General features: G+C 36.4%; 1 protein-coding gene across 1 annotated transcript in view; it reads right to left on the reverse strand.

The window, feature by feature from the left end:
* The window catches only part of SNTG1 (syntrophin gamma 1), a 584,956-nt gene that overhangs the window by 235,846 nt on the left and 330,497 nt on the right, over positions 1-18,613 (reverse strand). The gene's annotated exons all lie outside the window — the stretch shown is intronic.

The raw sequence follows: 18,613 nt of genomic DNA on the forward strand, positions 1-18,613 counted from the left end.
TTTTCACAGGAGGAAGGCATCTCTGGTCATGAGTTTTACAAGAAACCAATATCCGTTTTGAAACCAATTATTTTGTTTCTATTTTCAAAATATTTTCTCCATGTACACATGTCCACGCAGTGTTTTGCATTACAGTTTCTGCCCTCACACTATGGAGTTCTGGAGAGATGGCTTGGCTTTGAAGCCTCAGGTTAAAAGCAGTGAATTTTAAATGCAATGTATTAACAGCCCAGACCACTGACCAGTGTGTGTAGTTTACACAAGAAGAGGGCAGAAAAAAACAAGACGTAGCAATAAATAAACAAATAAATAAATATAAATAAATAAAACAATTCATTTAAATCCATGGGGAAGCACTGTTTTCATTCTATTTACATTTATTTCTGAAGTAGGTTAAAATTAAACTCAGGAATACATTGACTCACTCATAATGAAGACCCAGAAATAAAGTGCACAAAAAATTCAGACAATGAGGCATTGAATTTTATGTCAGGAATATTTCCTATATGGTTCAGAACCCTTATTCCAGAATCATTAGCTCAATACACCCTTTCTACAAAATGGAGAAAATATGTGTTACTTTTTCTCAATGATGCTATAAAGCTATTTTATAAAGATCTATTTATTTTAAAGTCAATTACAGAGCAAAAGGGAAAGATGGAAAGATAAAGATAGACAGCGAGAGAGAGAGATTCATTCTCTCTACTGGTTCACTTTTCAAGAGACCTCAAAGGTCAAAGTTGAGCAGGGATGAAAGCAGAAGCATCATCTGGGTATCCCATAAGGGTGGCAAGGACCCAAGCTGTTGGACCATCTTCTGCTTTTCCCAGGTCATTAGCAGGGAGATGCAGGAAGTGCATCACACTGGACATAAACGAGCACCTTTGCAAGATGCGGTGCCATAGGTAGTAGCTTTACTTGTTAGGCAGCAGTGCCTGTCTCAAAGCTATAAAGTTCTAATAAGACACTCAGTGTATATTATTTTTGAGAAGATATATTGTTTGCTGTAAATATAGAAGAAAAAGATATTGCCTCTGCAAGAGAAACTGTAGGATGGTACAGAAAAAAAATATTTTACTCATTCTGGAGGATATAAACTTACAACTCCACAGCAGGCATCAGGTTCAATTTTAGTAACTGCCAACTATGTTATAAATATCAAGCAGAGAATACACACACACACACACACACACACATATATATAATCTACTTTTATGACTGTGGGCAATCAAAATGTGTGACTCCCAAATATGAAGAATTATTGAGTTGAAGATGATTAGGTAGCAAATGCAGATAGGTCCTTTTCCCTCCATTTGCCTGACAGCAGGACTTACATTTTCAAAGATAAAAGGTTTCTTCCCTAATTCATCTGCTGGAAAGAACAGAGGCCAACTACATTAGATGCTCATGGTCCTGGCAATGACTCAGAGAAATCTCTGTAGCAAATCTGCATTTAATGGCCTTCATTTTTCATTTATGTGCCTTCACACTAGGTCTGTAGGTAATCAAATTATTTTCCTTTGGCTTTTTGTTTCTTTAGAATCACACTTTTCTAGCTCTCAAGACGTCTTTTTAAAATGATATAAAGAATAGAGAGGCTGAAGAAGAAAGAGATCTCCTATGTACAGGCTGGCTATCCAAATGGTTGCAATGGGCAGCGCTGGTGAAGCCTGAAGCCAGAAGTTGGGGATTCAATCCATGTGCCTCACATGGTTGCCAAAGACTCAGTGACTTGAGCTGTCACCTGCTGCCTGAGAGGATTGGAATGAAAAGAAAGATGAAGTCGGGATCTGGATCTGTTGCTCAAACACAAGTACTCCAGTACAGACACAAGCCTCCTATCTGGTGTGTTAACTACTGAGGTAAATAATTCCTCTACAAAGATGCTTGTTTTTTTTTTTAATTCTCATTCTCGTTCTCCCATGTGTTCATAAATATCACTTTATTAAAGTATGTTTGTTTTTCTCCAGTTAATTTGCAAACACTGTCAAAAAAAACCTGTGGAAATCACTGGAAATAACTATTTTCTCCTAGCACATTGGTATAAATATTGATTTTTTTCATCAAACTCTAAGAAGATTTTTGTTTGCATATCTCATTGTGTTCCCCTTTAAATGTGAGTAATACTAATAAATATCATTTTATTGTATTCTTATTTGTAGAATTCTATAGATAACTTTTTTTTTTTTTTTTTTTTTTTTTTACAAATTGAAGCTATGTGCCAAACCTGCAGTTGAGGAGTCTGAGGGTGCTTGCCTCATGTCTCAATGTCACATTTTGGTAATTCCTACCAGCTTTCAAACTTTCTCACTATGATCACTTCTTTGATGGAGATTCATCACCAGAAAACTTCAATGTTATTATTTGGATAACTTTGGAATGTAAAGAGCTGAACCATACATAATGGCAAATTTCATTGATTAATGTTTCGTGTGCTCAGACTGCTCCACAAACTGAATATTCTCCCAACATTACCTCTCCAAGGTCTCTCTAAGCCCTGAAACAGCACAGTGTTGGGCTCGTGCTAGGTAATAACTTTCTGAAAGTTTCTAACTAAGTGAAAGGGAAGTTCACATGTTTCACAGCTTAAATGAAAAGGCAGAGATTATTTACTTTGGTGAGAATGACATGCCATAGCTAAAATGGACTGAAAACTAGACTTCTCACATTTAACAGGAAAAAAAATGTGAATTCAGAGTACGAAATCTTGAAGGAAATCAGAGGTATTACCTGGTGAACCCTGCAAATGAGAAGCTAAAACAACATGCTTATTCTATGGAGCAATCTGAATAGAAGGATAGAAGATCAACGTATTCTTGGCATCCCTTTGGGCAAGCCCAATCTACAACAAGATTCCAGCTCTCTGATTCTTTGATGGCTAATAGAAGTAAAATATAGGGAAGTTGCAAAGGACAAGTTTGCTTCGTTGGATTTAAGGAGATTCGATTTGTCCAACACCAATTCCTGATGGAGAAGCTGTGTTCAGTTATTCAGAAGTTCTACCAGAGGTCAACAATGGAGATAGATTTTTTTCAGTTTAGATGCAATACTCTTCTGTTGAAAGAAGCCATCTAGTACTTTCATATCTAAAGGGAAGGCTGTGCCTGGCTTCAAACTCTCAAAGGCTATGAAGCAGATTCTCATACAGATTTAATACAACTTTGAATCGAATGATGGATGGTATATGCCCAGAATAATGTATCTGTTTATAAATTTGCATAATGAGTATTTTAGATCCACTGTTGAGATCAAGTACCCAGAAAAAAGGGGGAGGAGATCCTTTCAAACTATTCCTAATCCTCAATATTGTACTTGGCTACTAAGAAGCTCTGATGGCTAAGTATGATGAAAGTGATGTTGTTTTCATTCTGTACACCCAATCTGCAGATTATGGATTAAGGGATCATATCAACTGTCAAGTCTTAAAGAATTACTTTCATAAGGATAATAATGCCACACTTAACGAACTTCCCATGTTTTGGGGCCAAATAAACTGAAAATGGTCTGGAAAGTTTTTTTACTGTTCCAGGAATCATTAAGAATATTCATGATTCATGGGGAAGTTCCAAATAGCATCAACAAGTGTTTGATAGATATCAATTTCAATTTCCATGGATAACTTTGAGGAGTTGAAGTGTTGGTGGAGGAGATAATTACAGAAGTGGAAGAAACGGTAAGAGCAAAATCTGAACATGGAGACTGACTGCAATTTCAAGTTGTAACTTCAATGGGTGAAGAGTTGTCTCTTACAGATGAGTAAAGAAAACGCTGTTTTGTGCTGGAGCCTATCCCTTATGAAGATGCTGGAAACTGTTACATGACAATGAAGGATTTAGTACATTGTGTAAACTTGGTTGGTACAGTTCATCAGAGTTTGGGAGGATCAGCTCTAATTTTGAAAGCAATTTCACTCTGGTTAAAATGCTATTGAACAGCATCACATATTACAAAAGTCTTCCCTGAAAGATGAGTCAATTGATACAATCAATTTCACCATAGTTTTACTTAACAAGTTGATATAGCCAATCCAGTCTTTAGCAACAACCCATCTGATGAATCAGCAGCCATCAGCATCACAGCAGCATTCTCCATCAGTAGAAACAGATTTTTGCTAATGGCTTAGATGATCATATTCATTATCAAACAAGAAAGTATATTTTACTTGAGGCATATGGAGTTTTTTGTAGATAATCCTATTGCACATTTAATAGACTATAATTTGGTGTAAACATAACTGGTTTTACATTGGGGAACCAAAAATGCAAGAGACTTGTTTAATTGAAACATTTGCCTTATTGAGGTGGGGCTGGAAGTAGACCTTTATGTTTCTGAAGTAGGCTGCTCACACAAATAAACACATGCTAGTATTATAAAGGTCACACAACAGCCCATAACAAGTCAAACATACCCAAGCATTCCCCATTTTCCTAGTTATTGCCTCTCCCTTTTTTGTGTGTATGATTAACATTAAGAATACTCTGCAATACTTCCCCATAAGCTATCTTTCATTGTCCTTGACCTTTCTTCTTCAAATACATCGTTCCTTCTGTTTCCTACAACTGAGTTCTGCAGACACCCTATTTGTTACATGCACAAACTCTTGACTTTCTGTAAACACTTTGGGCTTGTCAATCCACCCTTCCTGTAGACTATCCCTTTACTCCAGCACAGTAGCTATTTGCTATGGATCCAATCCATCTGGCAGTATGCCTGGCGGTGATCTGATGACACTGGGGTGTAGATTCCAAGTCCCCAAACCCAGAAATCAGCAATGCAGGTATCACATAGCATCCCAGACTGAATTTTGATTCAGAGTACATTACTTAAGGTGCATTTTCAAATAATCTCCCTGTAGATGAGGAATTTCCCAACAATACATCTTGTTTATAAAATTTTCACTCTAGCAGGACGTCCATTTGTCAATTAATCGATCCCGTGTGCCTCCCATCCTGGACAACTTGTTTATGTTATCTTCCTGTGCTTGAGGCATTTCAGCTCCTGACCTTGGCTGTTCATCACAAAAAGATTTTCATTTATGTGGAAACAAGTTTCCCACCTAGACCATTTTTCCCTTTTCTAAGCAAAAGATCAAACTGCCTGGGGAATTTTATTTATTTATTCAGCCCTGGGATGCTTTGTTTCATCTAAGTGCTATGTAGAAGTCTAATATGAAAAATACATAAATGCTCAGCAGTTTGCATTGATATCGGCCAGGGAGAAGGTTCTGTTTTCTTAAGTTGGCTTTATTTTCCAAGGCAAATTAGGACATTCTTCTTGTAGCTTGGAGCCATTTAAAATCAAGTTCAAAGACTATTGTGCTTATTATACAAAATACATCAGAAGTTGCTCTAGAGTGAGGCCACACACAAATGGCTCAGAAAATCCAGACACTTTGAATGTCTTACTGCAATCATATTATCCATTCAGAAAATGTATCACACACTAAAACCTACATAAAAAATAGTCCTTCAGGTGATACACACAAAATGAACTTAAACTTTCCGGAATGCTTCTTTTCATAGCCATAGAATATACATTCTTATTAGCACACTAATAATAATTCAGAAGAGATCTCACACTTGACCAAAAATAAGCCTCAAAAAATCATCTAAAAATGAGAGTCACGGACTATAATATATTTAAAAAATAAATAATGACACAAAGAAACAATGGAGATTATACAAATACATGGAAATTAAGCCACATGTTCCTTCCCAGTCATGATTCCTTTTTCCCACTCTTGTACAACACCTCTGGCAGAGCTATCCAGAGAAAATTTGAAAAAAAACAAATAAGAGCACCTGATGTGGCAAAGAGGAAATGAAATTGTCCGTGTTTTTGTTTGATACAATCTTGTAAGTAGAAAGCCTAAAATCTCTACCAAAAAATAAATGTTAGAACTAATAAATGCTAAATCGGCTTTTAAAAATCAGTAGCAATACCCTAGTAAAAAATCAGATGGAAAGAAATTTTAGAAAAGTAATCCCAGTTACAAGAATATCAGCCAAAACTTCAGAACTCAGAATAATTGAAAAAAAGAAGTGAAAAAAAAAGTTGAAGAGACCACTACAAAAGTTAAAAGTCATCCTACGATGATAGAAAAATATTTACAATATTGTTCAGTTGATGAGGTTTAAGATTTTAAGCCCAGCCTACAAGAAAATTCAGTTTAAACAAAATGGAAAAGTGATCTGAATATGTCTCAATACAATTTAAATAAATGAAATTTATTTGAAATTATCAATGAAGGGAAATCAAAATCACAATGAAATATCTCATTATTAGCAAAAAGAAACGATGTCTAGGATGCAGAGAAACGGCAACTCTCATACATTGCTGGTGAGAATGTCAATTTGTGCAGCTCTTGCGGTAAACAGTGTGTCATTTTCACAGCAATCCAAGGGAAGAAAAATGCCATATCGTGCTGCAGGCGCAGCGTGGGTGCATATCCAAAGGAAAGTAAATCGGTTTGTCAAAGAGACACCCGCACCCCAGGCTTACTGCCGCACCATGCACTGCAGCCAAGCTAGGGAATCCAACTAGATGTTTCACTGGTAAATAAATAAAGAACACCTGGTTCCATTCACACACTGGCATAGCACTCAGCCATGAAAAAGAACACAATCCTGTAATTTACAGGAAAATAGATGAGTCTGGAGGACCTTGTGTTAAGTGAGTAAGTTTGCACAGAAAGAAAAAAAAATCACATGTTCCCACTTCAGTGTGAAAGTTTCGAAAGCTGATCACATAGTGGTGGGGGATATAATAGGGATTATTCCAGACTGGAAAAGGAGCAGTGAGAGGGCGGGAAGAGGGGGGTGGTTGGTCAGTACAAGGCGCCTGCTGCATGGCAGGATTAACTTGTTCAGATTGGGTAACGGATTTAAAAAGACTAAGAATGTTGTATATCTTAAAATAGAAAACAGGATGTCAAATGTTCCCAACACAAATCATAGATGTCTGAAATGATGAATATGCTAATTTTACACACATTGCAAGTGCCACATAAAACTGAACAATTATGTGCATTGGTAATGAATATATGTATTAAATTTTCACCTCAAGTACATATAGGCAATAATATATTGAGGCCCAGAAAATATATTTATGAATTTAAACGTGATAGTATAATTTTGTTAGACAGAATTTAGTTATTTTGATATATTTACAAAAAAATACTAATTTTCCATTTTTTTTTCAAAGATGTATTTGTTTTTATTGGAAAGGGCATAATACTACAATGGCCAGAGCTGAGCTGATCTGAAGTCAAAACTCAGGAGTTCCTTACAGTTCTGCCACATGGGGAGAGCAAGGTCCCAAGAACTTGGGTCAACCTCCACTTCCTTCCCAGGTCGTAAACATGGAGCTGGATCAGAAATAGAGCAGCTGGGGCATGACTGGTGACCATATAGGATGGCAACACACAGTGGACGATTAGACTTCTACGTTACGGCACTGTCCCTCACTCTGTTTAGTTTTTTTGAAAAAAAAAATATTCTATTGTAAATTTATAAACAAAGTTTCATTTGTGAAATACAATAATATATGTAAATTTCACTGAAAAGCCAACGATGGATATAGGTTGTAAGAATATTTTTTGATTTTAAAGAAAGGTAAGCCTTCAAAAGCAATGCAAGATCTTCATCCACAAAGTGGCTTTGATCATCATGTGACCTAGAGAAATAATTGTGTCTATTTCAGAGAAATGTGTCCTAAATTTACTGTACTAAATTACACCTTGGGATTCTGAATACATTCAAATGCCTGTTCATTAATTCTTCAGGCAGGAATTCAATATGCCAGGAGAAGGTTAATGAGGTCCTGGGAGGAAGTCGGGGTCCCAAGGGAAGTCCTGGCCACACCAATGGCAAGAATAGGAGTTATCAATCTAATCCAAGGAAATTAATGCAAAGACTTCTAAATCACATAAAAGGAGGTTTAAAATGCAACAAACTGGCATTTTCAGCATCCTTTCCTCAGGATTCTTCACCAGAAAAACAGTTCTTCTAATAAGCCATCATTTTTAATTTCCCACTTCATGTAGCGATGGTAGTTCACAACAAGAAACATATGCATTCAGTTATTTATAAGAAAGAAATTATTTATAGGTGCTACTAAAAAAATACCAAGTTACCATTTTAAGATAGGAGAGAGTAGTTGTATCATATCATTGATTTAAAAAAAAAAAACACTTCCACAAATATGTTATCAAATAACAAGGCTCCTAAGCAATATCTCATTTTAGGAATCTGAGAAGCAGCGAATCAAATGAACAGAAAATAAAGCATTAAAATTAATTTGAACTACCACAATAATTTTAATCCAACATTTTCATTAGTGTTACTGTATGAATGGCCACAGAAGTGGTGTGTATTTCCTCAGCTTTCTCAGCTGCGTGTTGATATTTAAGACAAAGCTCAGGGATATATCACGCCTAAGTGATCTATTTCTGCCACTGTGGCTCAGACGCCTGAAAGTATAGTGTTGTGTGAAATAAATAAAACAAAATGATCAAGTCCCAAACGGGAAGATGATACATAAGTTTAAGATTAAAAAGGAAATATCTAGACTTGAATGTAGATCACTCATTTACTTGTTATAGTAACTAATAAATTATCTAAATTCTTTAATCCTGAATTTCTTCTATTACAGTCACAGGGTGATTGTTTTGCTCTGAGAATGCAAATTAGGTAAATTCAGCCATGCAAAGGGTTGGTAGAGACTCCTTGAGTGTAGGCAGTCAACTGAGATAGTGAGGACATGACCTTCATATAGGAATGAATTCAAATAAAATTATGTCACACTTTCGATTATGGTTAGGTCAAAAATGGCATAAACAGGACCTGGAGAAGATAAAAGTTGTGATCTTGGCCGTTTTACTCTCTCTCTGTTCAAAAGGACAGAATGCTAGACATCACTTGAGCAGAGTTGCTTCTGCAAGGTGGTGCCAGAAAACTGAGAAAACAGGGAGAGTAAGAAGAAGATACAAAAGCAGGCAAGGAAAAGTCACATTGGAAGTGAGAATTGGGGCCTAGCAACTAAAGTCCTCACTTTGCATGAGTGAGGATCCCATGTGGGCGCCCATTCTAATCCTGACAGCCCCACTTCCCATCCATTTCCCTGCTTGTGGCCTGGGAAAGCAATTGTGAGGATGGCCCAAAACCTTGGGACCCTGCACCCTCATGGGAGACCTGGAAGAGGCTCCAGGCTTCAGGGACCTTGCTTTGGATTGATAGCTCCAGTCATTGTGGCCGCTTGGAGACTGAATCAATAGAAGGAAGATCTTCCCTTCTGTTTCTCCTCCTCTCTATATATCTGACTTTGCAGTAAAAATAAATAAATCTTAAAAAAAAAATAAGTGAGAATTGGTACTCATCATAGAAACCAGCTGAATTTTGCTGATTTGCTGATACACAAGGATTGCAGTCAACTTTCTTTTTTTTAAAGATTTATTTAATTTTTTTTTTTTTTTGTATTGGAAAGGCAGATACACAGAGAGGAGAGACAGAGAGGAAGATCTTCCATACAATGATTCACTCCCCAAGTGAGTGCAACGGCCAGTGCTATGCCAATCCAAAGCCAGGAGCCTCTTCCGGGTCTCCCACGTGGGTGCAGGGTCCCAAAGCTTTGGGCTGTCCTCAACTGCTCTCCCAGGCCACAGGCAGGGAGCTGGATGGGAAGCGGGGCTGCCGGGATTAGAACCGGCGCCCATATGGGATCCTGGCCGTGCAAGGTGAGGACCTTAACCACTGCGCCACCGCACCGGGCCCTGCAATCAACTTTCAAGGTGAGAAGGAAGCCTTGAAACACAGCTGTGTCTTATTTTGGCAAGATTTTGGGGGAATACTGTGCCTGTTGTAAGATAGCTGCCTGCAGGGAAGCTGAGACAGTAGCAGTGACGGAACCTGAAGGAAGTCTTGCCTTTGAAACTTCTAACGTAACAATAACAGCAACAACAAAAAGCAGACAAAATGACGCAAAACAAAAAAAGAATATATGTTGACAATACCACTAGCAACGCATTGTAAAACTACCCCATGCAAACAGCAACTGTGCTCTAACACCAATCAATTAGATTTACAGAATACTAAGTCTCAAGGCCCTGATTCAGCCTGTAGCTTAGAGTTCACATATGCTTTATGAATGTCATAACATTCTCACCATTTTGAAAAAATTCTGGAATAAATGTCAACTGCAGTCCATATGACATCATAGTCACTGACACAATGCCACATTGTTAACCTCCTATATGTAAATGATTCTGAAATACAAGTATCTGTTCTCAAAATAAGGTAATAGTTTTATATCTTATATTGTCTAACTCATTAACAACTTTTTACTAAGTGATGTATCTAATTGTGTAGTAAAATCATCCAATCCTACAGGTCTCTAGTCCCAAGAGTTAATTTGGAGGTTTTTTTTTTGGTCACATTTTAAAAGTTAATATGACAATGTATTTGTAGAAATCTTATGGATAGGCTTAAAAGTGAAATTTACCAATCATTTTTAAAAGATCTGCATTTTAACTTGTTATTTTTTTTGAGCTGGCAAAATCAAAATAATGTCTAATTTTTTTCTGAAAATGGATTTTTATTGCTTATATAACTGATTGGATCTTGGGATTTAATCATTTGTTATCAAAAAGAATAAGTGGCCTGAAGTGGCCTCAGCTCCAGCTGTTGAGCCACTTGGCGATTGAACCAGTGGATCTTATATGCTCTCTCTCTTCTCTCTGTACAACTGCTTTTCCAATTAAAAAAAAAAAATCTGTTTTCTACAGAAGACACATCTCACCAACAAAGATCAGTGGAATCTGTATCTCATGGATTTTAATTTTTTTTCATTTCCTCAAGAAAGGTTTTTCCTCATAGTAAATTTTTCACTGACTCATAGATCAGACACCATACAACAGTGTAATTTTCTTCAATAAGGGTTCTTGATTTGTTTTTCATTTCTTTAGCAACATATTTGTCACTGAGCAGCATGTTGTTTAACTTTGTGGTGTTCTAAATTTCTATTTTTCTTACTATGGATGATTCTGTTTTGTGGCTTTTCGTTCAAGGGGATGTACAATAACTATGTAATGGAGACTATCATATCCAGATGTGTTAAATATAGCCTGACCATAGGTTGCTGGACTACCTGCCATTGTCCATGCCCACAAGGCGAGGATACACTTACGTAGAAGAATGATGGATTAATGATTGTTTATTATGAACAACAGAGGGAGAATCAATGGGGCAGGAGGGGATTTAGGGCAAGAATAAGGGAAATTTCAGAGTGTAAAATTCTGTATCATAAAATAATAAAAATTAAGAAAAACTTTTTAAAAAAAATTTGAACATGCCTATCATAATGAACAATTCTTTCATTTCACGAAACAATTTACAAAAGGCAAAAATGAAATAATTTCCAATCAAGACATGCAGTGCTCTTTGTTTTCGCTGATTTTATTTCCCCTTTTCTCTCTGCAGAAATAGTAATACAATACACTTCTTCAGAGAAATATGAAAATACTGAGGATTTCTTTTGTGAATAAAAATCATTTCTACATACGTAAAATGCCTAAATGCTTCAATTTAAATCTCCTTCTTGAGCAAAGGAAGAGATATAAAATTGTTTTCCATGTGACACTAATAACTTCTAAACAGCTTTTATTGCTTACTAAGCCCCTCAAGAACTATTCACTGCAGAGTTGAATCTACACCATGATTCAAGATTCTCTCTCATGTCAGCTACACTACAATATAAGATTCAGCTATATTATTTCCCAAAAAGACTCTTAGAAATAAGTATCTCTGAGTCTACTGCCTGAAAATGAAAGAATGAAACATAGTATTGCATATAAATGGTATGGATAAAGGAGAACAGAGGAGGGCAAGCTAGTACAAAGTAATATCTGAAAATTGGCAAGGAACGTAAAGGAAAATATTGCACATTGATAAAATAATTAGCTAACCTGGAAGACGTATACTTATTCCTAAACCATCGCATTTAAACCTATAAAGCAGGCATTGACACACCTGAAGAAAGTGATAATGACATGAAGAGCGTTATTGGCTTATATAGTAACAGCTTTAAGTGAAGCCGTTTGGGAAATCATGCCTTTTTCAATAAGAAAATGACTTTATTATAATAAATTAAAATATTTTAACTTCAATCTAGTAGACCTGTGAAAAAGGCAGTGAGTAATGAAACAGAAATTTATTACATTATAGATTGATTTAAGAGACAGGTAGGTGAATACTTCATAAAGTTTGCAGGAAAATAACATAACAACACAAAGGAGAACATAGTATGGCAGTAGAGAGTTGGTAGGCATTTGTACCAAAATTCATATAATTTAGTATAGCCTTCAGAACATGCTCAAGCCTAAATACCTATTAATGTAACGATGGAGTAATTCTGAGTCCCTTCAACTCATGGATAGGTGAGACAGATAACTTCCCATTCATAATGGGAAGCTCAGGGCGTAAGATAAGTTGGTGACCAACAGTTATGAAGTCAGATTCTCCTATGGCCCCAAGAGCTGTTTCTCTAAAGGAGAATAGTTAGCCACATTGCTGCACTTTCGTAAGGGTCTGTGTTGTGATCCACCCTCAGAAGCACGCCATTGGGCTGTATTTTGGCATGTGTTTAAGTCACATAATAAAATAAATGTTTAAACTCTTTCCACTCCTCAAGGGAAAGCCTGCTTTGTGAGCACAAATCAATAAAATCAACGGATTCAACTTGGATCCCTATGCTGTGACACCGCACCATTAACATCCTGGGATGTGTATAGCTTAGAAAATCTAACTTATTTCTTCCTTCTGGCATCCCTCTGTGCTTCACAATAATGCCTTGAATCTAGATATGGGTCTGGAAGCAAACTGGTTAGTAAGGGCAGGTTCCGATGAGTAACAGCATTGTTTTGCATAGTAATTGCTAAGAAGGAGGTTATTGTGCTTTTTTGGAAAAAATCATTCTTATTATTAGAAGTATTAGTAATAGCAGTATTAGTATTATTATTATTTCTATTATTTGGAAACTCAGAATTAAAGAGAGAAGGAGAGAGAAGGAGAGACAAAGATCTTCCATCCGCTGGTTCACTCCCCAAATGTGAATTGAGAGCTGAGCTGATCCAAAGCCAAGAGCTTCTTCATGGTCTCCCATGTGAGTGCAATGTCCCAAGTTTTAGGGCTGTCCTCACTGCTTTCCCAGGCCACTAGCAGGAAGCTATAAAGTGCGAATAAAGCAAGAGTCATCACAACACCAGATTTCAGAACATACTGGAAAGTTACAACCAAAATAGTCGGGAAATGGCGTAAAAATGGACAGGTAGACAGAGGGAGCAGAATACAAATCCCATAAATTAATCCACACGTTTTAAGAAACCTATCTTTGACAAACAACTTAAAAGTCATTTCCTGAAACAGAACAATCACTTCAACAAATGCTCTCAGGAAAATTAGATTTTTACACACTAAAGTTTGAAACCAGAATTCTACCTTGCACTCTGTACATTAACTCAAAATGAATCATGGCTATAAACCTAACGCTTGAAATGACTAAGTTACTAGGGCAAATTTTGTAGAAACAAAATAAGTAAAAACAAACAAACAAATAAAAAACTATCCTGAAATAGGTGGGGCTAAAGGAAAATTTTAAAAATTAAAAATCAGGCTGCATTAGGTCAATTGCTTTTCATCATTAGATTAAATTAAATATAACAAATATGTGTTATTCTCCACATTGTCAGCAGAATATTTATGAAAATCAGCAATATTATAGGACAATTTGAACAAGCTTATGATTTCTTTTGTGATAAAAACACAGCATGTAGTATTAAAACATGATTTACTTATCAACTCTAATTCCTAATTCAACATTTTAACACAGAGTAAATAAAAAAATCTAATATTATGAGTCTTTTACTGTAAGAATTTAGTGAATTTTATCACTATGCCCATTCTGATATCACTACTGAATGAATATTAATAGTCTTCAGACAATTGGGCAGTCAAAATCTGAACTTCATAGCCTTTAATAAACAAGGAATTTTAAATATCTAGCTGATTACACTTGGAAAAGCAGGCAACATACAATCCTGTAGTAAATAATTACATGAAAATTTTCAAAGAATTACCTGGATCTCGAAGAATGGAACTTGCATTATTTTTAACATATTGTTTACCCAATACTATGTCAATTAATTCCATAATGTTGTATAATGATACTGAGGCCTTGTTGGGGCTTTTAACTGACTGGATCTTTACTCTGTTAGACCTATCTTCAGACCATAGAAGGTCTCCCCAAGAGGCCACTGAACTTATCTGGACAATAAGACGCTGAACTTTATGCTAGGCAGGTGTTTGCAAGCAATGAATCTCAACTGAACTTGAACTATGGTTATGCAACAAGGTGGAGGAATCCACCATGGGGGGAGGGGTATGGGAGGGGTGGGGGGGATCCCCAGCGCCTATAAAACTGTACTACATAATATAATGTAAGCAACAATAAAAAAAAAAAAAAAAAAAAAAAAAGAATTACCTGGATCCACACCAGACAATTATTATCTTCTTGGGTTTCAGTTCCAGGACTTATAATTACTATTATTGTTGTTGTTGTTGTTATTATTTTGATGTTATTTCAATGTGGTTAGCTTTAACAATGACATATGCAAAGCAGCTGAATCACACCTTTCTATCTCTCAGATCTATACTATTTAAAGTAAGTAAATATGGGAAAACTCCTACCAGTCATATTCATATACCACAGAGACTCAGTATCTACAGGGAAAGAGGCAGGGTTATGAATTTTCTTCAGACATTTGAATTGAAATGATTTCTAATTAAAGTGGTCAAGGGCCACACTTTGAAAACCACTGACTCCATTGCAACAGCATAATATGGCAGAAAGGACTCAGGATCAAGGCTTCATTGTGTCCTGATCCATTCAATGGTGCTGTGTATCATCAAGTACTTTTCTCTGGATCTGGGCTAACATATCACTAGATGCATCATTTCTGGGTTAGCATCATTTCTGTATCTGACATGCATTATAGAACCATGCCCTGGCAATGCTGTGGTTATATGTTGTCTTCATTGCACCTCAAACTCAAGAGGCTGTGGCAAAGCACAAGACATTTGAGATTGGTTTCATTCATACGTTACAATCAAGTTATCCTTCTCTCATTGTTCACTGAAAAAAAAATTTCAGTAGAGAATGATAAAAACTTTCATGTTCTTCAAATATCTTGAATTATAAATGATTTGCTTACAATTCAACAGACATATTAATTAACTGAAATACAATCTATTGTTTTATTACTACAAATGAAATATCCAGGAAATCATTTTTGTGGCAGTTTTTAAAATTAAATCTGGATGTTAAAGTTTTTGCAACACTTTACAGAATAAATATTTCAAATGAATTTATCTTCTTAATTATAAACTAACAGTGGTTTGAATCATTTACTAAGTTGAAAACAAATATGCAGAAACAACTTTCCTTGACACTCAATTTTTGGTCATAGGAGTTCTTGATCAATAGTAATAGTTTAGATGATGCCGCAAAACAATAAGCTTATTAAATATTAACACAGTAACTTGTTGAAAGAATTAGCCTAAATAGCTGAATCTCAACTTTGCTTAATCTTCTAATTTCATAGTCCAGATATGATTAAACAAAAAGCATTTTTTAATCTGATTGTGTTTCAACTCTGATTTTGTTTAAGATTTGTTTATTTTTGTAGGAAAGTCAGATATACAAAGAGGAGGCAAGAAAGAGAAGATCTTTCATCCATTGATTCACACCCAAGTGGCCACAACAGCCAGAGCTGATCCCATTCGAAGCAAAGAGCCAAGAGCTTCTTCCTGATCTCCCATATGGGTGCAGGGTCCCAAGGTTTTGGGCTCTCCTCTACTGCCTTCCCAGGCCACAAGCAACAAGCTGGGTGTGAGGCAGTTCCCAGGGAGATTAGAACCGATGTCCATATGGGATTCCAGCGCATGAAGTTGAGAACATTAGCAAATAATCTACCACATCAGGCCCTCAATTCTGTGATTGTTTTTTTACAAAGTCCTCACATAAATACAGTAGAACTCAAATATAGTAGATATTTTCTTATTGTTTAAAACAGAGAAGAGCTGAAAATATTTGCTGTGTAGCCCAGTACTTGACTATTTATAAGAGCATCTCTGTGCTCCTTTTCCAAAAGAAACAATAGCCAAAGATGACTTAATGTACTCAAAACTGTGAAAACTCTGAAAATGGATGTCTTCATAAGTCACATTTTATAGCAGAGTCTAACTTATGAGTCAACATACACAAGAAAAATAGGTTTGGATTTGATTAATAAAAAGCTAATTCACTGGCTTAATATTTTGAGTAAGAATAATTCCATGTATCTTATAATTATCTAAATTTCCTTTTTCTTCAATCTGAAAAGTGTTTATATATATATAGATATGTATTTATGTACAACACACACACACACATATATATATACTAAGTGTATATATAAACATATAAACTAAGGCTATGAAAACATAGATAGAAATATAGATATACAAACAAGCAAATGCAAAAATTATTTCACCATACCACAAGTTTTTAATTATACTATTTGTTTTAAAGTATAGCTTTAAGGATTCCATCTATTTTAAAAATATGTTTGAGGTTAAGAGAAGAGGAGAGGGAGAAAGAGGAAGAAAGAGAGAGAGTATGTTGTGCCAGGGCGAAGTTGAGAGCTAGGAGAATCTTTTGGGTCTCCCACATGCATACAGGGATCCGTATCTTCTGCTGCTTTGCCAGGCACATTAGCAGGGACCAGACTGAAGTGCAGCAGTTGGAACTCAAACCAGACCCCATACGGAATGCTGGCATGGCAGCACGAGATTTTCCTCATGCTGTCACAATTCCAGCTCCCATTGTGAGAAGTCGTAGCCCAGAAAATGAATTTGTCCAGGTCCAGCTATCACATTCATTTGTTAGATCACGTTTGACTATTCTACTTTGTATTTATCGTTATTGTCCTCTCATCTTGGTGCCACATTAGATGATGTTCTAATTCTACTTGGTCATCTTCAACCTCAGGTGTTTCTACACACCCAGCGCCCTGACAGCATATTTTGTTGGTACACAGAGGAAAGCTCAGGGAGGAAACTCAGAGGAAGGAAACGGCATTCAGACATCTACAGAATTTTCTGTCATTCAGGAGACCATGGAGGCCTATTCTGTGTCCTCTGTTTCCTGAACATTTCCAAATATCCATTCACATCGCTTGAAATTTTAGATCTGTGAACCTGTCTCTACTCTGACCAAATCTTCATGAAAGTCTCCTTGGACACTATATGTAGAAAAATACATTCGGGGGGCCCTGCGCGGTAGCCTAGGGGCTAAAGTCCATGCCTTACACATGCCAGGATCCCATATGGGCATCCATCCCAATCGTGGTGACCCCAATTCCCATCCAGCTCCCTGCTTGTGGCTTAGGAAAGCAGTCTAGGACAGCCCAAAGCCTTGGGATTCTGCATCTGCATGGGGGATCGAGAAGAAACTCTGGCTCCAGTCTTTGGATTGGTGTAGCTTTAGCCATTTTGGCTGCTTGGGGAGTGAATCCATGGGCAGAAGATCTTCTGTCTCTCCTCCCATCTGTATATCTGACTTTCCCATAAAAAAATCAATATTTAAAAATAAATAAAAATACATTCTGGAGTAGAGTGTTTCATCTATTTGTTAAGACTCTGACTTAGAAACTTGAGAATCAACGCAATGGATCGCGAGTTAAATTTGGTATACGTACACCATGGACTAAAACTCAGCTATAGGAAGAGTGGAATCCTGTCTAGCAACAAGATGAACGCAACTGGAAACCATTAGTACGCGTAGGGAGATAAAGCTCGTCCCAGAATGAGACATTTCATGTATTTTCCCCTGATCTGTAGTATTTATTAGAGTACAAAGAAATCTACTCTACAAAAGCGGAAGTGGCATTTTAAAGATTTGATTTTTGAGGGTCTTTGCCATTTTCTTGAGGAACAATTTTTGTTGTTGTTGTTTTCTTTTGTTACTGTTGCTATTCATTTGTTTTGCTTGTTTTTTACTTCCTATTTTTTCAATACTTTGGCTTTACCTAATGGGGTATCAAACCTGTGATTTGAAAGTGAAAGCATATCATCGCAAAATCTTTTCAAAAATAAATAAATCAAGGACTCAGGTGGGTGAAGACCTCAGGCTGAAGGGTGGATTGAATAAAAAGTATCACTATACATTACATTTCTATTGTGAAATAAATAGAATGTGTTCACCTTATTTAAATAAAATATTTTTTAATTAACTGAAATATTTTTTTTTAAAAAGTTGGAACTCTATGTAAGAGTTCTTGGGTTCAGTTCTCAGCCCTGTCACCGATTTTGTTTCTATTTGTTTTTATTTTTTTGCTTCCATGAACCGTCAGAGGGAGAAGATGATGGATCGGGTTGCTTGGTCCTCACCGGGCACATGTGAGAGCTGCACTGAGTTCTGGATGCCCAGCTTGGGCCTGACTCAGGTCCAGCTGTTGTGGGCATTTAGGGAGTAAAGAAGAAGATAGCATGTTCCTGTTTTGTTATTCATTTTCATTTATCTC

Source organism: Ochotona curzoniae, unplaced genomic scaffold (assembly GCF_017591425.1).
Source record: "Ochotona curzoniae isolate NIBS_2020 unplaced genomic scaffold, NIBS_Ocur_1.0 contig_2318, whole genome shotgun sequence".
Lineage (NCBI taxonomy): Eukaryota > Metazoa > Chordata > Mammalia > Lagomorpha > Ochotonidae > Ochotona > Ochotona curzoniae.